The following is a 23,278-nucleotide window of genomic DNA, read 5'->3' as shown; positions in this document are numbered from 1 at the left end:
ACAATACAACAGTTTTTGCATCTCTCCAGAACACTGAAACAAAGGAAGCTAAACAGGCCCTCTGGTAGGGTCGCCACTGGATGTGGGGAATCTTCTGCCACTGGGGTTGTCAGCAGTGGGAGAAAAATACAATTTAAAAAAATGAACATCAGCTGAGTCACTCACAGGTTCACACCCCTCTAGAAATCGGCCAAAACAATATGGTAAAACAAATAGAATTTCCAATGATTCCTAGAGGAGATTGACATGAATTCCAGGCTTTCCCAGAAGAGACATCATGTAAAACCATAGAATTTTGGGGGATTCCTATAGAGGACTAACATCTCTTCCATGTTTTCCCAAAAGTTCTCTCTAGGAATCACCAAAACTCTATGGTTTAACATGGTACCATGACATCACCTGATGCTTCCCATGCCCCTCCCCAACAGGGCTCCCTGCTGGTTGTCAGGCTAGGCAACCCTACCTCTTGGGCAGATGATTACAAAGTCTGCAAGCCACAGCTGAAAAGGCTGTGATCCACATGCCTACCAATCTCATATCTGTAAGGAGGAAGAGGATATGCAAGGCTGCTGCTTTAAATGTGACCCATTTAAAGCAGGCCTTACCATAAGTTCTGGCCTTGATACATATCTAAACCCCAAACTCTCCAGTCCACCACAGTGCCCCTCAGTTCTGGCAGCCTTGTCTAATAACGGATGAAGTAAAGCCAGTGAAGGTTCAGAGGGTGGGGGAAACCAATTAAACAAAGCAGAGCACAAATCATCTCATAAAGAAAGACTTAAACAAGCTGGGGCTGGAAAAAAATACGAAGTTGTTTCAGACCTGAAAAGTTTCCATTTTCTCTAAGAATACAATAATTGGGATCAGGTTGAAGACAGACATTCATTTAACACAATTAACCCATGAACTTCACTGCAACTGGATGTTGCAGCAAGCACCAGTAGCTTTAAAAATTAATTAGATCGATGTTTGGAGGCTACTAGCTATTAACAGCCAAAAATGCAACTTCCATTGTCCAAAGGATGGGGTACGTCTGACTTGTGACTAACAAGCCACCAGGGAAAAGGAAATCCCTATCTCTGTATGCCTTTGCACTTTCTATGTACTGCATCTAAAGAAGCATAAACACCCAACTATAAATTCGTTTTGTTTCCACAGTATATTACCATCAGACTACTGTGAGACTTCAGTCTGAGGAAAAATGGATAGACCAAAGACAAATTGTTGTAGAGTGCTGAAAATGATATAAGAGAAGTGCTGATTCCTTCCTCTGGTGTGTGTGTGTGTGTACACACACACACTTTGGAGGGAGGGGGCAGTCTCACCCTGGTGTAGTGGTTAAGTGTGCGGTCTCTTATCTGGGAGGACCGGGTTTGATTCCCCACTCCTCCACTTGCACCTGCTGAAATGGCCTTGGGTCAGCCATAGCTCTGGCAGAGGTTATCCTTGAAAGGGCAGCTGCTGTGAGAGCCCTCTCCAGCCCCACCCACCTCACAGGGTGTCTGTTGTGGGGGAGGAAGGTAAAGGAGATTGTGATCCGCTCTGAGACTCTTCGGAGTGGAGGGCGGGATATAAATCCAATATCATCTTCTAAATGGGTTTCACAGGTTTTTTAAGATATGAGATGAAAACCTGCAAAACCTGTTCACCAGAGGCAAAAAGTGAGCAAGTACACATGTAAAAGGTAGTTCCCTGTGCAAGCACCAGGTTATTACCAACCCATGGGGTGACGGCACATCAGGACGTTTTCATGGCAGACTTTTTACAGGGTGGTTTGCCATTGCCTTCCCCAGTCATCTACACTTTACCAAGCTGAGTATTCATTTTACTGACCTCGGAAGAATGGAAGACTGAGTCAACCTTGAGCCGGCTACCTGAACCCAGCTTCTGCCTGGATCGAACTCAGGTCGTGAGCAGAGCTTGGACTGCAATACTGCAGCTTAGCACTCTGCGCCACGGGGCTTCTTAAGTGCACATGACTTGGCCCAATTTTCACACTGTGTTCTCTGGAAAATTACCATCAGTTATTTACTGCCTGAGAAAAAAAATTGTCAACCATTTTAGAACTATGAAATCTTTGATACGTTTCAAAATAATGCCAGTAAAATTATCAAACATATGTTTGGGTTATCTACCAATCTACCCTTGCAAACAATGTTATCTGGTTAAGAGGAACCACTTGCAGCAAACTACCCCTCAAAAACAGTATCCTGAATCCAATCATGTTGTTCTTCTCACTGAATGGTTCTTCCACTTGTGGGGGGGACAGTAATTTCAACTTTACTCCCACAGTAGATGTCCTTTTTGCCTCCTATGTTGTTCCAGAGGAACAAAAGAAGAAAGGGGCTCACTGAATAACAGCAAGAGGGAAAAGGGAGAAAGCCTTGATCTGCAAAGTCCAGATGTTTGGAAACACATCAATGTGTATGATGCTTGAATCACACCAACAGTGGTCAGACAATAAGATTAAATGTCTTTACTCTCATTTGGTGAGTAATTTATGCTGATTACTGGAAATATCTGAGAAACAGAATATTTTGTGTCACGTAGCTGAAATGTAAAATGAGAAGCATTTCTCACTATAAGAACCAGGATTCAAGTCAAGTCACATATGAGAGATGGCTGTTGCGAAAAAGTGTCCCTTTTTTGAAAGCGAGGGGAGGGAATTTCCTGTAATGCCATGAATGCACACCCTCCAGTTCTTCAGTTTAAAAAAGGGTGTTTCTGTGCCTCAGAGTGTGGGTCTTAGAGCTCAAGGTGGAAGCTCAAGGTGGTCTGGTAGACAGTGACAAAGCCAGTACAGTACACATTGAAACGTATCGTGCCAAATATGAGAACTTAAGCACATGCCAGCAAGATTTGTGAGGCAAGCCAAACACACTACACAGCAAGTTAGATCTCTACCCCATATCCCAAGTGTTCCCTGCTTCTCAGGAGAAGGTTTGAAGGTGGCACTGCAAATATGCACTTTTTGCCATTTTTCCAGTTCCAGCCTAAAGGCCCAAACTGTGCAGTGGCAGCAGTAACACACATACAGCTTCCCCAGTTCTGTAGAAAGAGGTTCTGTGTATCTAGGTGCCAAATCCTCTTTGTGCCTACTGCTTACCTCACTGCAATTCTTCTCCTCCTGTAGGACTTTTTCTCCTAGCTAAGCATGCTTCTTTTTTTGGAGTTTAGCTGACCAGAAAGGAGCTGAAGGAAAGAAAGTGTATGGAGGTAAATGGAGGGGGGGGGGGGATCTGAGTTTCTCACTTGCATTCCTCTTTTGTTGTTTGAAAAGTTTGCCCCATCCCCAGCCTCTTCTTTCTACACAACTCAGGGTAGGTCCTCTGAATTCACAGAGCTGTCACTGTTGCATCCAGCTCAGCCCTTAGACTCTTTTGTTCCATTTCTATGACGTTCCTGTTGAAGAATGCATTATGTGGGAGTGCAACTGGTAGCAGTTAAATGTATAATAGCTTCTTTTTGGAAGGGAAAGAAATGTCAGCTATGGAAATGTGGCTTGCTAGTCCAAATGGGGAAACCCTAATAATGGACAAACTCATAGAGTCACCAAGACACAGCCTCTCTCCTCATCTCTATGACTGGATGTTGCAGTCCAGGCAGTGCAGTCCAGACTCCCAATCTTGCAAAATATGATAATCTTAACTACGTTGCTGCAATTTTTTTTGACAAAATCATAAGAACAGCCTCCTGAATTAGACCAAAAGGTCAATCTAGTCCAGCATTTCTAATAAGCAAAGAGGCTTACAAGCATTACAAGAAGGCAAACAGTTTTGCTCCGATGGATCATAAGATCCTATGCAGCATAAGCAGAACTTTCCTGCTTTCCCCCTCCTGTTTCAGTCTTCTATGACCCCCCAAACCATGGACAGTGGAACCCCAGGAACACCACACTGCAGGGGAGGTGGCTGTAATGATAGGACAAATTGGCAAAAATTGTCCTCCTCTTTTGCATGAGTAGAAGCACAAGCAAAACTGCGGAGGTTAGAGTCCAAGCCCACATATTTAGAGGTACACAGCCACTGTACAGGTCTGACTTAGCTATCATGGTTAATAGCTGCTGATAGACCTGTTCTTCACAAATTGATCTGATCCTTTTTTAAGCCATCTGTGGAGAAACGCCATCTTAGTCAATGTTGCAGCTTCATTGGGAGGGAAAACATGAAACTGCGAAGCAGGCTTGGGCCTAGCCTTCCCCTCACTCCCCCCTCCCTTCCAGAGCCAAACCAACAACGCTAGGGGGAAAGTCTCCCAGAGAGACAGGAAGTTCTTTTGTTCTATGCATGTGAGTTAGGAGGAAGAGTGTTCAGTTCTCAGCTGCAGCTCGAAGGAAGAGGTTGCCAGTGTGGGGGCTCCTGCCTGTGCATGCGGCCTAGTCAGGAAAATGAGGCCTCCAGGCAGTAAGACCAAGTAAGTCATCCCAAAAGGCAGGGTGTGTTTAGATCAGGGACAGTAGGATGCGTTTATAACACATTTTCTTTGTCATGCTGTTTGCTGTGCGGGTGCTGTGCTGTGCTTACATGCAACTGTTTTTGTTTTGTTCTTCTTTTATTTTCTTTTTCTCTTTTAATTAAATATTTTTACTGTTTTAAATGCTGGCAGTCCATCTCTGTACCACATAGATCCCCAACCGCCTTAGACCACGCTGTTTTATAAAGGAGGCCCCGGGCAAGGGGGAAGGCATGCAGTTGGATAAGGTGCCAATCCCCCAGGGGTTCCCCAAAGAAGTGCTGAGGTCTCTGTGATACCCAAGTACAGGGTGGCAGAGGACCTTAAGGCCTGGCCTCATAGCTGGAGAGGGGGATTGGGAGTCCTGTTCCTCTCAATCTGAACCCCTAGACTGAGCAGGTGGTGGCAGCGAGCCCAAGGGGCAGGAGGAGAAATAGCTCCCTCCAGGAGTTGGCGACTCAATAGGGAGCTGACGGGACCGGGTCTGAAGGCAGAATCGGGCCGGTTCCGTCACACCATCTATTAATTATTAAAAATGCATCTGAATATATTAAGCTAGAAACCTTCATGTTTTTAGGTATGTGTACCACATATTCACCAACAGTTCCCCAATAGGGACATGCTTGTAACACCCTAATCCTTAAGAGTTTTTAAAGACATTTTAACGAGGCATTCCCCAAAACTAAATATAGATGGCAGTGATTTATCATGCGCAAGAACCAGAAAACAGGGACTGTCTGTGGGGTCAGTGGAAGTATATAGTATTACTTTCTGTAATATCATTAAAGCATATTAAATAACATATTAAAATTAATGTTTCATAGAGTGTATATATGACCTTAGATGTCATGAAGGTATAAATTATTTTTACAGTAAATGCCAGGCAGCTGGGTATAAAGTATCCTGGATGTAAATGTCGGGCAGCCAAAGCATTAGGATCCAGAGGCAAGCCCTGGTCAAAAGACAGCAACACAGACAGGGTCATTGCCAGGGCAACTAGGTGCTGTGTTTATTTCCAAACAGCTGCAAGGGGAAGTAGAGGGGGAAGGCCTCCAATGCCTGACCCATCTTAACCCACACACACCCCGCCCGGTGATGGAAGACCATTCTCCTTTGTGCAGAAGTTTGATCCTCATTCAAGCTAATACACTCCCCTACCCTGGGGCAAGAAACAGTACAACAACAACAAAAAACCCTTAATTGTGTGACCTGTATGAATCCATGTAATTATAACATATTTACATTAATTCTTATATTTGTATCACTTTTATTTTGATTTTGCTAGATACAAGCAAGGGGCTATGCAAGTGATTAGCTTCCCTCCTCCACAAAAATCTTAAGCAGTCATCCCTCAGGTTTTTGAAATTTTCCAGAGGCAGTGCACCCACCACCTCTCAAGCATCTCTTCTTGAAGTCATAGGAGTTAGAATCTTGCTGTCTTTTTTAAATTGGGGGGGGAGGGCTGGTAAATTACTATGACATACACAGGAAGCTGAATTTTGCCACCACTACATTCTCTACCTTTTCTGTGTGGCATACACAATTTAATTTAATTTTTCAATTTATACCCCACCCTATCCCGCAAGCGAGCTCAGGGCGACTTACATTAAAACCTAACAGTGACATTAAATAAACCACATGGCAACAGACCATAAAACCACGTATAGGCTGGAGCTTTCAGTACAACTTGAGCACCTAGATAGTAGGGTGCTGGGGGAAGCAATGGCTTGAAGAGATTCATCTTGCAGGCCCTGCGAATCTTGGATAAGTCCTGCAGGGCCCGGATTTCCAGTGGGAGCTCATTCCACCAGGTAGGAGCCCAAACTGAAAAGGCCATCATCTCAGGTAGTATCAAACTGTACTGTTAATTTTAATTAATAAATTCAAACAAGCAAAAGTCCTCAATGTTTTCAGGCATCAAACTAGGTCTTGATCCAGGAAACATTCATCCTAAAATCCAGCCACGTTTCTGCAGGCAGGGATACAAGACTTTCTTTCTAGCCTGAAGGAGAGAGTGGGTTTTTTGAAGCATGAAAAATATTTGAAGAACTTGAGTGGAATATTTTAAACACATGGAACAGATGGGAGGGGGAAATCCACACAATTCAGAAAAACTGTCCCAAATGAAGTTATGTTAAAAGCATGCACCTGTACTCCTTTACATTAAAAGAGAACTGGCCTCTTGTCAGAGCAGCCTTAGAAATAAGAAAGGGGGGGGTAGGGGGAAAACATCTGGAAAATGAGAGTTGGAAAGCTTTAAAGCTGTATGAGCTGGAAGGGACCACTGCAGCATGAGAATGCCTGAGACCATGGCAGTGTGGAACCAAGGCTTTCCATGGCAGGGTGCTGAGGGAAGCCCCTCTCCTTCACTGTCTCAAGTCATAATGCGCAAAGGAAGTAAACCTGCAAGCTACTGTGATCATTTGGAAGCAGCTCAGCATAACAATGTCCTATTTTGGAAACCTTGGGGCAGAAAAGCAGCATACAAGCTAACTAAAATAAATAACATGAGCTAAAATGTTATGGCCTGATCTGAATAACTGCTTTACTGAGGCAAAGCTTGGATATAGTCAGGAGCCAGCTGGTAGCCACATATAATGTACTGATTAGATTTTTATCTCCAAAGAGCTCAGGGGCAGCCCTCACACTTCCCCTAATTTTATCCTCACAACAATCCTGTGAGATTTGTTACAATGAGGAATAATTGCTGGCTGACGATGAGGCTGTATGTGTGTTTGAACCCAGGTTATTCCAGTTCTAGTTTGATCAAACCACTACACCTCACTGATTCTCACTCAAATCTTCCCGAGAGCCAGTTTGGTGTAGTGGTTAAGTGCACGGACTCTTATCTGGGAGAACTCGGTTTGATTCCCCACTCCACTTGCAGCTGCTGGAATGACTTTGGGTCAGCCATAGCTCTCATAAGAGTTGTCCTTGAAAGGGCAGCTGCTATAAGAGCTCTCTCACAGGGTGTCTGTTGTGGGGGGGGGGGGAGATAAATGAGACTGGACTGCTCTGCGATGCTGAGATTCATAGGGTAAGATATAAATCCAATATCATCATCATCTTCTTCTGGAAAGCCTGTACCTGTTTGTACCCTCCAAGTCCCTGATAAGGCCTAGTGTTGTCACCCTTCTGAGCAGCTGCAAAATGTGATAGTAATGGGTCTATATGGCTGGAGGCTTCAGGTTTTCATCTTGCTGTGAAATTACATGTGCCACACAGAAAGTTCTTGGCATGGCACTTGATCACCTCACCTCCAAGAAAATGAATTTAGTGTAGTATCCTTTGGCTGCCATAAGGTGACAACATGGACTTTGACCTCAGGCTGCTGCATAATCCCAGCCATATACAACAATTAGTCCTACAGCAGAATCATAGAGTCAGAAGGGGTCACGCAGACCATCTAGGCCAATATCCTGCTCAATATAGGATTGGCCTTAAGCATTCCAGGTAAGTATTTGTCCAGCCACTATCTGAAGGCCTTGAGCTGTTTTTTGAGCAGTTGCCTATTAGGAAAGACTTTGATGTCGGCTGTAAATGTACTATATATATGAAGAATTTGTTAGAATAACTGAAGGAGGATGAATTTGAAGTTGTCTTTCATTTGGATTGTGCTTGAAATTACTGGAGTAGTCTCTGTGAAAAAAGACTGTGAAGTGTACCTTGCTGGAAGGAACTTCGAAGCAGGATATGAAGTCGACCTCCTGTGACAATGGGACTCTACTTTGTATTGTGAACTTCTAGTGAGAGTGCTCCATAACTTAATGTATGTGTGCTTTTGCATTTCACCTATAAATTTGGAATTATAGTGCATGAAATTTTAGTAATTGTGGTCACTATAATCCTGTGGGTTGTTTCCATTTTACTATCTGAAGACTGTCAGTGAGGGAGAGCTCACCATCCCCCTAGGCAGCTGATTCCACTGCTGAACTCTGACTGTAAAAAAAAAAATTTTCTTAATATCCAGCTGGTACCTTTCTGTCTGTAATTTAAACCCATTATTGGGAGTCCTATTCTGCTGCCAACAGAAACAGCCCCCTGCTCTCCTCTAAGTGACAGCCTTTCAAATACTTAAGAGAGCAATCATATCCCCCCCCTCAACCGCCTCTTCTCCAAACAGAACATTCCCAAGTCCCTCAGCCTTTCCTCACAGGACTTGGTCTCCAGGCTCTTGATCATCCTTGTTGCTGTCTTCTGTATCTGTTCCATTCTGTCTGCTCATAGTCAGCTTACAGTCCTTCTAACAGGGCTTGCCAAGAGAAAGAGGGCAAACATCTAGAGGCCCTGGTCACTCCAAGAGCTGGGCAAGTCATGTGACATCTTCATGTGACAGATCAAGATAGGTAGCCATGTTAGTCAGTCTATAGCAGCAGAAAAGAGTTAGAGTCCAGTAGCACCATAAAGACTAACAAAATTTGTGGTAGGGTACGAGCTTTTGTGAGTCACTGTTCACTTCTTCAGATACTACTTTAGAAAAGTGACCAGTGACTCACAAAAGCGCATATCCTGCCACAAATTTTGCTAGTTTTTAGGGTGCTATTGGACGCTTGCTCTTTTCTACATATATAATGTTGTATGTTGGTAATGGAACACACATTTTGCCAGGGACCTGCAGCAGTTCATGGTACCCTGACTAATAGTATGATATCTACTGGATTTATATAGTTATATCATTTTGGCTCCCATCCCAAGGACACTTTACTGAGTAAGAGCTGCTGAATAACATGGGACTTACTTCTGAGTCGACCTGCTTAGGACTGCTCCCACAGTGTCCTTAACAGCAGTCCTCCTAAGTAAATCAGTATTGTTCCTAGGATGCAAGTGGTGAGCTTGGAGTATGTTGGCTGGCTAAATGTTTCTTAATCAGCTTGTGCCAAGGAGGAGAATTTAAACTAAGAACACTGTTGTTCACAGCTCATCCTTTAAGCCACTACAGGATACCAGTTCTCACCTCTGAAATGATACCCATCCTTCCCCTCCTGCTTATGCTGCACAAGTACTGCAGCTCCAATATATGGCCAAGAACTCTCTCTCTCTGCATTTTTAAAGGACACCTTTTATAAAGATATAAAACTCCTGATCCCTTTATTTGCAGCTATGAAAAAAGCTGTTTGTTGCTAAAATAACACTGGACAGGTACTGAAAGAAAGTGGGGAAAAGTGTGATCCAACCCATACCAAAAAAGAGGTTCTAAAATTAACCTCATGTTACTACATTAAACTACCACAGGATTGCTGTATTACTTGTAAGAAGGAGATAAAACTTTTAAAAAGGGGTTCTTGTTACTGACTGGTAATGGTGGTGGAGAGTGCTGCCAAGTCACAGCTGATTTAGGGCAACCTCAAAGGGTTTTCAAGGCAAGTGACATTCAGAGATGTTTTGCCATTCCTTGGTGGTCTCCCATCCAAGTACTAACCAAGTTTAGCTTTTGCTTAGTTTCTGAGATATCATGAGATCAGGCTAGCCTGGGTCCTGCTTATTACTGACTGGTGAAATAGATCCTAGTTACAGGCTAGCCGGTAAGATTTTACATGGCTGCCAGTTGGCTCCTGGATGTCCAAATCCATGTTTTAACCAAGGATAGTATATTACGTGACCCCACAGGCACAGGACAGCAGCTGTTACTACATCTTGCCCTAAACTGTTAATTACCAAGGAGTGATGGCAACCATAATCTGTGTAATGCTGATTTCTTGATGTGTAAGAAGACCTATTTAGCAAGTAAACCAGATGGGAATATATGCAGGCTAGCAGTAGTGCAATTTTGCACACTATGCTTTTGTTTTAATACAATGCAGTTCTTTCCTATGGATTAGCATGCTCATCTTTCTTTTTTAAATGGGAAATGGTGGATGGTCCATCCATACACTTTTGGGATTTTAGGCTACCTAGCCTGAGGACACTAGAATTTCCAACATCTTTTTATGTACTTGGAATATATTCATTCCACATCTAACATTTTTTCATACAGATATGTGAACACATGAAGCTGCCTAATATGAAATCAGACAATCAGTCCATCAAAGTCAGTATTATCTACAATGACTGGCAGCTGTTGTGAAGATCTTTCACATCACCTACTACCTGATCCTTTTAACTTGAGATGTCAGAAATTGAACCTGCAACTTTCTGTATGCCACGAATGTCCCACTGAGCCACAGCCCCTTCCCAAGTACACACAAATCTTTCTTCAAACACATAAATGTGTTCATGTGGAAGAGCTTAGTTGTATAAATAGTGCACTACACAATGGATCCAGATTAGACACTTCTACAGATGCAAAAATTTCCACTCATGAAGTATGTTTCCACCTTGCCCCTCCCAAGGCAGCCTCAAATGCCTCTTAACATCCTGTTCTGGGAGGAGAGGGACACCTAGAAATAATATTCCAGGCATTTAAAGGAGGTAGAGGAAGGGAGGAATCGTCCTCTGAGAGAAGAAATTCTTCCACCTATGGAAAAGTTAGCCCAAATCCAACCCATGGTGAACCAACTGCAATCTTCATCACTGTTGCTGAATTCTTTCAGATGAAGTCTTATGAAAGACAACACTTCATTCAGACTACACAACAGTCAACAAGTGCAGAGTTTATATTGAAAAGTCTGGTGTTTTGGGGCTGCAAATGGATGGCTCAAGGCTCCTTTGACAAAGACTGTTGCACAATTGTGGAACTGGAATATATGAAACTACAATACATCATGTCAGCCAGATGACTGGCCCATCTAGCTCAGTACTGTCTACTGTCACTGGCAGCAGCTCTCTAAGGTCTCATGCAGAGGAAGGCCTTTCCCAACAATAGATTCTTTAACACAGATGCAAAGGAACAAGCTTGGGAACTTCTGCAACCAAATAAGATATGTACATCCTAGTTCACATTAACTTTTTCCATAGGGTACCCACATACTGTCTGGGAGACATAAAAAGAGCTCTGCTGGACCTGACCAACAGTCCATCCTGTCCAGCATCCTGTTTCACACAGCAGCCAACCAGTTGCCCTAAAGGGACAACTAGCAGGACACAGAGGCCAAGGCCTTCTCCTGATGTTGCCTCCAAGCACTGGCCCATGCTGATATTAGTAAATGGAATGCAAGCAGTAGCCACAGCAGCTGTCTCCCTGGGCTTCATTTTACATAACAAGCATGTGCCAAGGAAGTTAAAGGAAGCATAACTGCAAGCACAACACACATACATACACAGAGGAGGGAAGTTCTTCAGACCTGATGCTGCAGAAGGGAGAGAGGCCAGAGCATGCAGGCTTAGAGCTCGCCAATGGGGAGCTGTCTGGCACACCTCTAAATTTTTCTGTACTTTTGTGAACTTGTAAACAACAAAGAAGCCACCAATATTAGAGCTTGCTGAATGACTTAATAGCATCCACATTGAAGAGTAGGGGACAGACATTTTAGATTAGTTTCTTCAGTCCACATTTGCCTTTCTTTGTAATTAAAGTATATATGTTAAGAAGTGCTTAATGCATACTTTTAAAGGCAGCCTTGCAACTTTAAATGTCAAACCAAACACACATTATACCATGGAAGTTCAGGCAACTTAACAACCACTAAATACATTGTGCAAAAGATGAGTGTCTCCCACTGAGAACTGGAAAATAAAATTTGTCTTAATAACTCAATGACTCATTCATTTGGCCAAGAAAGCCTCTATCCTCTAGGCTTTAGCACCTGCTGAGATGAGGAACATCACTACTACATCTACATCCTCAATATTTATTTGGCAAATTCAGATGCAGTCTCTTATACCCCTTGTAAAACAGAAAAGGAAAGACTGACAGGTTGATTTGTTTTCCATGTGTGTAGTGTAGCCAGGAGATCCTATGAATGTAGAGCTGCCAGTTCTAACTCTTTAGCATTATCCAGGGTGCTCCACAAGTTGAGCTAGAATGGTCATGCTTCAGTATGGCTCAACAGCACCCATGTCCACAAACTTGATGTCCAACTCAGCACAATTGTAGTAAATCCACTCTGACCTATTGGCTACTCGCATTGATCTTCTTCGTGGTCTCTGTGCTTCACACTCATGGGATAGAGCGCCTGCGCCAATCCCCAAATTGGTACCTAAAAAGCCCGGGATCTTTTCACGCTCAGCACCAGCGGGCATGCGCAGACGTCCCAGCGCGAGAATACGCCAGTTCCTTTCTGACCGCTGCGCTGAGAGGATCTCTTTTCATGTCCTCGGTCGGTAAAGTAATCTTTGGATTATTTCTATTAGCTGTATATAGCCCGTTTGTTGTTTTTCTTAGTGTAGTTAGTTAGTTGATAAGATAGTCAGTGTAGTTTAAATAAAAATTGTTGTTGGACTTTGCCCTTCAGGGCCCCGTTTCCCCCCCATCTTTTCCCCCTCAGTGTTATTCTTGTGTGGGGTTTTTTCTGGCGTCTAGGGAAAGGCGTTGGGGATTTTTTAAAGAGGTGCCGTTCCTGCGGAAAAAAGACTGCACCCCCGGACGGACATAGAGAGCTCGAGCCAACCACCATAGCTCGTTGTTTCCCACCACTTCCACCGTGGGATCAGCGCCAGTGGCCTTCTCCCTACGCCTATCCATACCCACCGTATCAATGGTACCCTCCTCGTGAATTCGTTTATTGGGACCTGTCTGAGGCGTCTCACCTGTCAAGGATTTCACAGCACTCTCGGCGGCGTCCAGCGGTATCGGTGTCTATCCTGCCTGAAAGACGTGGCGTCACGGTGGAAGAGGTCCAGGCTTGGTCGTCGGTGTTGATTCGGTCACCTGTGAGAGCTTCAACGCTGGTGCTTTCCGAACACTTGAGAAGGAGGGAGTCTTCATCGTCGGACTCCGAGGTCGGTACCGACAAGCCCTAAAGGGCTTTGGAGTCTTTGCCAGTGTCGCATACAGCTGAGGATCTTCCCATTTCACCATCGGAGGATCTGAAGTCGTATGGGGACCTGGTGAAGAGGATGGCACTCTCCCTCTCCCTCCCAGGGACACAACCGCAACCCGTTGTAGACGATACTGTATTCGACATCATGCAGCAGGATACGTCGACGGTAGTTGCCTTGCCTATTACGGAAGTCATCTTACAGGCAGTGAAGGAGCCCTGGGCGAAGCCAGCTTCAACACCTGTGTCATCAAGGAGACTGGACCACATGTACCGCGGCCAAGAGGCTGGTGCCGAATTCCTTTTCACCCACCTGAAGCCAAACTCGGTGGTTGTATCCTCCTCATCAAAGGCTCGCAAGACGCACTCCTCCCCACCAGAAAAGGAGGGAAAGAAGCTGGATAATGTGGGAAGAAAGTTTTATTCAGCTGGAGCGTTGGGGATCAAGGTATCTAACTATGCTGCGTGCATGGCTAGATATCAATACTCAGTGTGGGAACAACTCACCCCCCTCCTGTCTTCCCTGAGCGAGAAGAGGTCTGCTGCGAAGAAGCTGCATAAGGAAGGCTTTGCTGTAGCCAAACAACAACTGGCTGCAGCAAAGCACATGGTAGATGTGTCAGCGAAGACAATCATTTCGACTGTCTGCCTCCACCACCACTCCTGGCTCAGATCAACAGCTCTTCAGCAGGACACCAGGGCCTTCGTTGAAGATCTGCCCTTCGAGGGAGATGGCCTCTTTAGCTCGACCACAGACAATGCTCTTCAGGAGATGGATAAGAGCATAAAAACATCGAGGAACCTGGGTGTCCTGGTTTCTTCCAGGGCCACTAAACCAAAACAGTGGCATAAACCCTGGTCCAAGAAGCTATATCAGAAATTCTCCCCAGAACAACAATGGAGACCTTGCTCTGTCCAACCTGAGAGTAGGTCCCCATACAGGGAGAACAACAGAAACCGCTAAGCTTCAGCCCAGACCACTGGTAAGTCTAAGGGTGCTCGCCCACAAAAGCAGGGCCTTTGACTTTCTGGTAGCACGTGTCACTGCCCCCACTTCTTCTACTATCCGCCTCTGCCCATTCCTTCCAGCCTGGGAGTCCATCTCTACGGACAGATGGGCTCTTTCCATCATCACGGAAGGCTACAAAATAGACTTCGCTCAGATTCCAAACCAATCTGTGGTAATCACCACACCCCCTTCCCCACCTCTGCTGGCGGAGGTGAGCAACCTCCTACAGAAACAAGCCATAGAACAGGTCCCGGTGGAGGCCAGAGCAGGAGGCTTTTACTCTTGTTATTTCCTGGTTCCCAAATGGGATGGGGGTCTGAGACCAATCATGGACCTTCGAAGTCTGAACTAGTTTATTCTGTACCAGAAGTTCAGAATGTCCACTCTGCAAACAATTCTGCCCCTCATCAACCAAGGGGACTGGATGGCAACGCTGGATCTCAAGGATGCTTACTTCCACGTCAGCATCCATCCTGCGTTTAGGCGTTTCCTTCGGTTTGCAGTAGGTTCCCACCACTTCCAGTTCAAGGCCCTTCTGTTCGGTCTGTCCACTGCACCTCGGGTGTTCACCAAGATGATGAGTGTCATGGCTGCTCATCTCCGGCTTCAAGGGATAGTCGTCTTTCCATACATTGATGATTGGCTCCTTGTGGTGGAGTCGAAAGAAAGTTTATCCAGCCATATTGCCACCACTCTTCGTCTTCTTCACACCTTAGGGCTGCAGGTCAACTTGGAAAAGTCACATCTTACTCCATCACGGACATAGGACAAAGTACATAGGGGCTTTGCTGGATACGAACCTTCACCGCGCCTTTCTGCCTCAGCAGAGAGCGATGGACATCATCATCCTTGTCAAGCTTTTACAGAGTCGGAAGTGGGGCACGGCTCAGCAGCTGCAGCGGATGCTGGGGCTGATGGCGGCAACTTCAAGCGTGCTGTTATTTGTGAAGTTGAGGATGAGAGGCCTGCAACTGTGGTTTCTTCGACAGTTTCGACCCTAAAGAGACTCACCTCGGAAGAGGTTTGTAATTCCACCTGTGACACTCCGAACACTGCAGTGGTGGAAATCAAAGGACAACATTTATCAGGGAGCTCCCTTCCACCTACCTGCAGCAACAGTGACAATCACCACAGATGCGTCTTTGTGGAGATGGGGGGCTCACATGGACTGTGTGTGTGTGGGGGACCTTTGGCCTTCGAAATTGACTCACTGTCATATAAATTACCTGGAACTGCTGGCAGTTCACTTTGCTCTTCGGTCTTTCCGCCCCATAGTGGCGGTGAAGGTTGTTGCCCTGCTAACAGACAATACTACTGCCCTGTGTTATATCAACAGGCAGGGCGGGACAGTTTCTCGACAGCTCTGTGTGCCGGCACTGAAACTGTGGTCGGAGTGCCTGCAAGGCTGCGCACCTCCCAGGGGTGCTCAATCTGCAAGTGGACTCATTCAGCAGAGGTGCAGCTTCCCCGCATGAGTGGGAGATACAGTGGCGCTTCCTTCAACCTGTGTTTCAGCTCTGGGGGTACCCTCAGGTGGATGTGTTTGCCACAGCCAGAAACCGGAAGTGTCCTCTGTTTTGTTCCAGAGGGGGCACGGATCTAGAGTTGTTGGGAGACGGTCTGCTGTTCCCATGGGAAGGTCGGTTCCTATATCTGTTCCCACCTCAAGAGTTGTCAACAAGATCGCAAGAGAGAGACCATGCTGCATCCTGGTGACACCATGGTGGCCTCACCAGAACTGGTTCCCAGTCTTGCTTCAACCAGCGAGGGGGGTCTTCTACCAGTTTCCGGCGGAACTGGACCTTCTGTCGGCTCAGGACGGTCTTGTATTCCATCACAACGTGCCTCACCTGATGCTGACAGCGTGGTTCATCAACCCTGTGAGTTCTCCAGCAGAGTCCAACACGTCTTCCTAAACAGCAGGAAGTTGTCTACCCGTGCTTCCTATGATAGGAAGTGGCGGAAGTTTCTTCAGTTTTTAGTTGATCCTGCAGTCTCACCCCAACGGGTGGGACTATCGGTGATTTTTAAATTTTTGTTATCCCTGCTGGATGCTGGCCTTGCCTTTTCATCGGTTAAAGTTTATTTGGCAGCAATATCTGCGTTCCATGACCCAGTTGAGGGACATTCAATTTTTGCACACCCTCATTCTAAGAGATTTTTGAAGGGTTTGCTTAGGCTTCATCCTCCATCGAGAGCACCCCCACAGTTGTGGGACTTGACTTTAGTGTTGGACAGGTTGACTTGGCATCGCTTTGAGCCAATGGCCACATGTTCGTTACAGCTTCTATCTTGGAAGACTGCTTTTTTGGTAGCCATCACATCAGCACGCCATGCAGGGGAGCTCACGGCTATGCTTTGTGACTACCTATATCTAGTTTTTCAGGAGTCTGGAGTGTCGTTAGCTCCTGATATTTCTTTTCTCCCCAAAGTGGTTTCTCAGTTTCACCTTAAGTTAGAAGTTTGGTTGCCCATGTTTTATCCTACACCTTCCTCGGATGAGGAACGTAGGTGGCACACTCTAGATGTTAAGCGTGCTTTATTGTTTTATTTGAGTCGCTCCAAGAGTTTTCTTAAGGACCAGCATCTTTTTGTTTCTTATGCTGCTCCTAAGTTGTGTTCCAGAATCTCATCTCAGCGGCTTTCAAAGTGGCTCACTGTGACTATTAAACTGTGCTATTTGTTGGCAAAGAAGCCGTTGCCTGGGCCCATTCGTGGACACGCTACAAGAGCAATGGCGATGTTGGTGGCATTCCTGAAAGGCGTTTCCCTGATGGACGTGTGCAAGGCTGCCACCTGGTCCTCTCCACATGCTTTCATGAAGCACTACGCTCTGGATGTGCATGCTCAGCAGAGGACTCGTCTGGGAGCTGCGGTGCTGCAAGCTGTCTCTTCTGGTTGACCGTCTTCCCGCCTCCAGGTATGTCTTGCTTGCTAATCTCCCATGAGTGTGAAGCACAGAGACCACAAAGAAGATAGACAGGATGCTTACCTGTAACTGTAGATCTTCGAGTGGTCATCTGTGCCTTCACACGACCCGCCCTCCTTCCCCACTGCTGACAGTCTCCCTCCAGTAGGGGCTTCCAGCGGTCAGGAAGGAACTGGCGGGATCCTTGTGCTGGCGCCGGCGAGCATGCATACTGGGATGCCTGTGCATGCCTGCTGGTGCCGAGCGCAAAAAAATCCTGGGCTTTTTTGGTACAGATTCAGGAATCGGTGCAGGTGCTCTATCCCATGAGTGTGAATGCAAAGATGACCACTCGAAGATCTACAGTTACAGGTAAGCAACCTGTCTTTCCACATTGCTCCCCCACATCTCTGAAGACAAGATGTTCTTCTTTGTGAATATACAAAGATCACTGAAAACAGAGAGTTGCACATCCACAAAGACACAGCTGATGTGGGCCAATCCAGGTTATGATCCCAACACCCAGAAATAAGATTTGCCCAAATTCTGCAATCACAAAATTTTGATCTAGGGAATGGATGGTTGTGAATTTGGATGCAGTCAGTTCCACCCAATATCCATAACCTGATAAACACCAACGAGAGGCCCTTAGGATTTGACTTGCCAGGTAAAGTATGGAAGACAGCCAACAGAATACAAACAGGCTTTCGTAGTTGTGCAGACCTGTTGTTTTAATGGGGCAAAATACCAGGACCTGAATGTGATTGTGGTACAGCTCGCCAAACTATTTTCCATCTGTCACAGGAATGTAAGTGTCATGCTTTCCAGGATGCTGTGATGGAGTTCTTTGAACTCCCTAGCTGAGATTGAGTGGATTGATAATCTAGATATCAGTATTTAGGGGGATTACCCAATTAGTCAGCATATCCACTGCATCAACTTGGTTACATATTATATTATTATATACTTCCTGTGTGTAACTCTGCCATACGATAATAAATTAATAATGCACCTAAACCTTGGCTTATCCTTTCAAGTTTTTCCACAAAACTAAGGACTAGAACCTTAACCTTAGTTCCTCTTGTAACCACAATACCTTAAAATGCAACCTAAAGATCCAAAATTGTTACTAAGTGGAATAATTCCCACTCCTGCTAGAAAAGGTGCATATTGGGGCCTTGGGTTCTCCAACGTCTACTGTGCCTTTTCTAAAAAGCCATCCTCAGATTGAGTTTTCTCCCACCCTAATTGTACTCCTCCAGCTTCCCTGCATCCTACCTGCATCCAACCAGCCTCCATCTTCTGCTCCCTAGCAGTGTACTAGCTTTAAACTCTGCTAATAAGTGCATTAAAATATGCTCTGCTTTCCTGCCAGTTGGTTTTGAACAATTTGGATTGTGAATGTGCTTGATGGATTTTCTTAGCTTTGGAGCCTGGATCTGAAAGAAATTTCCTAAGAGAAATCCACTCTTCCCACCTTAATTTTAGTGCAGCCAAGACAGCCAACACTTTTAGCCCAGCCAAGGCAGCCAACCAAGGCTGCTTTACAATAGATGTATGGACTATTCAAACCTAAACCCAGCCTAATATCTTCACTCAAGAGCCTTGAGAATTACAGGTATTTCTCCACAGAATTTATACAATCTGGAAGGACTTGCAAAGCCATCCTCACTCCTGCCCTAGGTGGCCAGGGACACAAAACTGTCAATAATAATGGTCTATATGTATGAACACATTAAAATATTTAAGACTGTCTTCCTCTTTGGAATTGTTGGACATGCTTTCAGATTAAAAGCCAATTGTCAGCTTCCTCAGGGAGTTGGAGAGAGCAGTAGGCCTGGCAAAGTGGCACCATCTCATATGAACATCTACCAAGTCTGGTCACTGGTTCATTACTGCCCACTCTGACTGGCAGCAGCTCTCAGGCAAAGGAGGGCCTTTCCCTACATCGCTGAGGGTAGCATGGACTGAATTTATAAACGTCTGCATGCAAAAAAATGTGCACTATCACTGAGCAATAGCACTTCCTCCTAAAACATGAGATTACTGAAAGAAACAACTGCCTTTGATTCCCATCACAGGCTTGGATTCCATGGAAAATTTCCACTAATCAAGAGGAAGGTGACTTTTTTATGAATCTCCCTTCTAGTTGCAGATCTCCACCTCTTTCCTCATGCTGTTCCTTGGGGGAGGGATCCATGTCCCCTAGAAGCAGCATTTGGGGGATACAGAAGGGCAGAGGTGAGAAAGTTCCATTCTGCTGATTTACCCGTCTCAAACAAGAGGACTTCCCCATCAAGCCCCCCCCCCCTCCCCACAGTTGGACAGAAATACCAATTTCTCCACTTCTGGTGGCCACTGGGCCTGCAGTTTGACACAATAAAGCATCATACCTTGAATAAAACTTTGTTGGTCTTAAAGGTGCCACTGGACTCTAACTTACAGTAAAGCATATTCATTCAGCCACTAAATGTTGATAAAGACAACAGAAAAGACTAGAGATTCAATTGTGCCCTAGAGGAAACAGTCTAGGAGGACTAATTTCTTATGAATGGATGAATAAACACACAGAAATAGGATTGTCCCAGACACAGATATGGTCCTGTCCTTTGTCTCCTCCCATCTACACCTCAGAAAGTAAGTAGCAGTTAGTCATTCCCTCTTTTCTTTGGTTAAGGCTGCAATCTAAGACACAGTTACCCAGAAGTAAACCTAACTGAACATAGTAGAAGTTGCACCTTTAAGACCAATGAAGTTTTACTCAGAACGTAAACGTCCATATGCAGGCATACTTCTTAAAACAAGGGAATTCAGACCAACACTATAGGAATAACTACAGGAATAACTATAGGAATAACTAAAGTATGTTGCCAATCTATGTTTATCAGCAACCCAAATGAGAATCATGGATAGAATTGGAGAGATTGAAACAGAAGTTTCCATGATGACCAGCCTCCAAAGGAAGCACTCATAGACCACTTAAAGAAGTAGAACATTTAATTCCAAAATGACTTATAATAAATCAAATTTATTAATTTATTAATAAATAAATTTATTTTAAAAATTAAATTTATTCCTATAGCCCACTTGGATCTATCTAACTGAACATAGTGGGACTTCCTTCTGAGTAGACATGCACAGGATTACGCTGTAAGTCTCTTAGACTTGTTCTCAATTTCTCAAAGCACAAGGATGATTTTAAAAAGAAAAAGGCTCTCTTAAATTGGGGTGGGGAAATCTAGTTAAGATCACAAAAGATTTGCACTCCAGGGAAACAGCTCGATGGTCCGTAATCACTACGTTGCGAACCATCTGTTGCTCTCACAGTTTATGGACAAGGAATTGTAAGAGAAGACTCTCAATCAGAACCATCTGTTTTTAGAAGGGAAACCAAAAATAGATATTGGTCAGAGCTGCCGAAGAAAGCATGTGCTGAAGGGCAGCCATTAGCAGGGCTAAAATGGGTATATGAGCAGAGGCACATCTTAGCTTGAGGTTGGCTGCTTGAGGAGGGGAGGATCCCAGTTATGGTTCCACATCGTAATCTCTTTCCACAGCAGTGCTGGCTAATGAGAGCCTTTGGTATGAATTGCCCCTCTTGCATCATTTTTTCTTGGGGGGAGGGGGTTCTTTCAAAGTTAACTTTTAAGGTCCCAAGGAAAGGCTGTCATGTATTGTTTTATTTTCTTTTGGAGAGAACATATGATTTCTATATTTGAAATCAGGCTGGCACAATACATTCCACACACAAATCAAACATATAGTGAAAGGCTAAAAAGAATGAGGGAAGGGGAATGGAGTCTGAATGTAGTCTGAGCTAAGAAGTTTTAAAAATAGTTTGCTATTTTATGCAAATACACAAAGGAACACAGAATTATGTGACTGGCATAAATTAAGCAAATTAATGAGTCTGTGTAATTTAGTCTGCTTCTATTACTTATGGAAAGACCAAGGAGCTACACAGGATATCAAAGGACTGGACCTCTATTTTGGCCATCAAAGCTTTGCTCCACAGTTCCTCGGGCCCCCAAGGTTACATCAGGCATTTTCAAGCAATTCGGAAATTTAAAAAGTTTTAGATTCTTAGGAATTTGAATTTTGCAGCCATTTCCACATTCTGTGGCTTTTCTGCTTCTTCAGGGAATTGTAGCATTCATATTCAACCCTGGACAAGGCAGAGCAATAGGAGGACACATAATCAACTCCTGGGAGCAGTTCATAGGGGTAAGACTCTAGAAAGGTGGCTTCAAGTCTGGTTGCCATTCAGAATCGGAAATACCAGAATTAATGTCTATATACCAGTTGTTCTTAAACAAGGTATCCATCCTAAGCCTTTGGAATAGGACACCAAATGAATTTCTGAATGGAAGTCTTCATGAGAAACCTTCTCAAAGCCTTAATTGCCATCGCTCCAACACTTATGATAAACACAAAGACAGACAAATAAGTAAGTCAGTTTGGTGTGGTGGCTAAGTGTGCGGGCTCTTATCTGGGAGAACCAGATTTGATTCCCTGCTCCTCCACCTGCATCTGCTGAGTGATCTTGGGTCAGTCATAGTTCTTGAAACAGCTGCTTACACATAAGCAGCTCTTGAAAGAGCTCTCTCAACCCCACCTACCTCACAGGCAGTGTTCCCTCTAAGCTGAGCGTGAGCCAGCTCACAGATTTTTAGTCTCCAGCTCACACATTTTTGTCTTAGCTCAGGAAGGATGATCCCAGAGCACAATAATTTATGCAGTAGCTCACAACTTCAATGCCAGTAGCTCACAACTTCATAAAGTAGAATTATTGCTCACAAGACTCTGCATCTTAGAGGGAACACTGCTCACAGGGTGTCCGTTGTGGAGATGGGAAGGAAAAGGAGATTGTAAGTCACTCTGAGACTGCTTCAGGTAGTCAAGGGTGGAGTATAAATCCAATCTTTTATCTTCTTCCTCTTTAGTTTTACATTACACCACGATAATACAACAAAGGCTACATACATCTTTGGACAGCAGTGATGTCATGTCACATTATCCACATCCATGCATGTTCATAGACTGGCTATTGCAATGCATTCTAAATGGGACAGCCCTTGAAGATGGCTCAGAAGTTGCAACTAGTGCAGAATGCTGTAGATTGCCTATCAGCTGCTATGAACAAACGGGAATGCATTTACCTGGTTCTCTGTTAACTACACTAGCTGCTGCTGAGATTCTCAGCCCAATGTAATGTTTTTGTTAAAATTTCAATATTTATTTATTTATTCATTTTCAGTTCAAAGAATTTATTAAAATTAAATAATTATAAAGTACTGTAATGCGGCAGTTCTTAACTTTTAAAGCCTTCATAACCCAGGTTTAACATATCATAGAGAGCACCACGTCCCTGTCTGAGCCCTTTGCAGTTCTGCATCAAGAATCCTGCCAAGTACCCTGCTTTTGACAGATTAAGCTAAAGTGTCAGCAGTAAAGAATCAGGTCTTCTGGCACTCCCAGAAGTTTGTTAGGGTTCCTCCTTCCTAAGGGACCTAGCCATTGCCAGCATCAACCCTGCCAGCAGATGAGGTGGCCAAAGCTAGAAGCTACTAACAGGGGACACAGGCCTAAGGACCCAGCTAAAGGCAGGTGCAGGTAATTAGGAAAAAAACCAAACCATACTACAGGGAGATGGTTAACCTTGGAAACTGCTGACTGGAACTGAACTAATTAACAAAAAGGGCAATCTTGGCATCTCTTGAGTACTGACTCATCTTTAACAGCATGGATACACCATGGTACATGCTGCATGGATGGGGCTCTTGGCTTTTTTTTTTTTTTGAGGGGGAGAATTGCTCTGGGTATACTTCATTTACCTTCACCGTGTTTAATATGATACCTAACTGTTTAGAATCATCTACATTCACATCTGGGAAGCACTACTCTCATATTAAATCTCATTTGCTTGCCTTCAGTGACATCACTACACAGCCAAATCTGATCAGCTATATAGCATTGTAACATCAGCATACATGCTCCCTGACAAGCTTGGATCACACTAGAAAGGGAAAAGAAGCCCTAACCCAGTGGTGATGA

At 44.6% G+C, this 23,278-nt stretch overlaps 1 protein-coding gene across 1 annotated transcript in view; it reads right to left on the bottom strand.

The window, feature by feature from the left end:
• LOC132577999 (rho-related GTP-binding protein RhoQ) overlaps positions 1–23,278 on the bottom strand; it is a 51,720-nt gene that overhangs the window by 13,466 nt on the left and 14,976 nt on the right. The gene's annotated exons all lie outside the window — the stretch shown is intronic.

Source organism: Heteronotia binoei, chromosome 1 (genome assembly GCF_032191835.1).
Source record: "Heteronotia binoei isolate CCM8104 ecotype False Entrance Well chromosome 1, APGP_CSIRO_Hbin_v1, whole genome shotgun sequence".
Classification (NCBI taxonomy): Eukaryota; Metazoa; Chordata; class Lepidosauria; order Squamata; family Gekkonidae; genus Heteronotia; species Heteronotia binoei.
The sequence above is the reverse complement of the archived record's forward strand: the minus strand, read 5'-3'. Positions and strand labels throughout refer to the sequence as shown.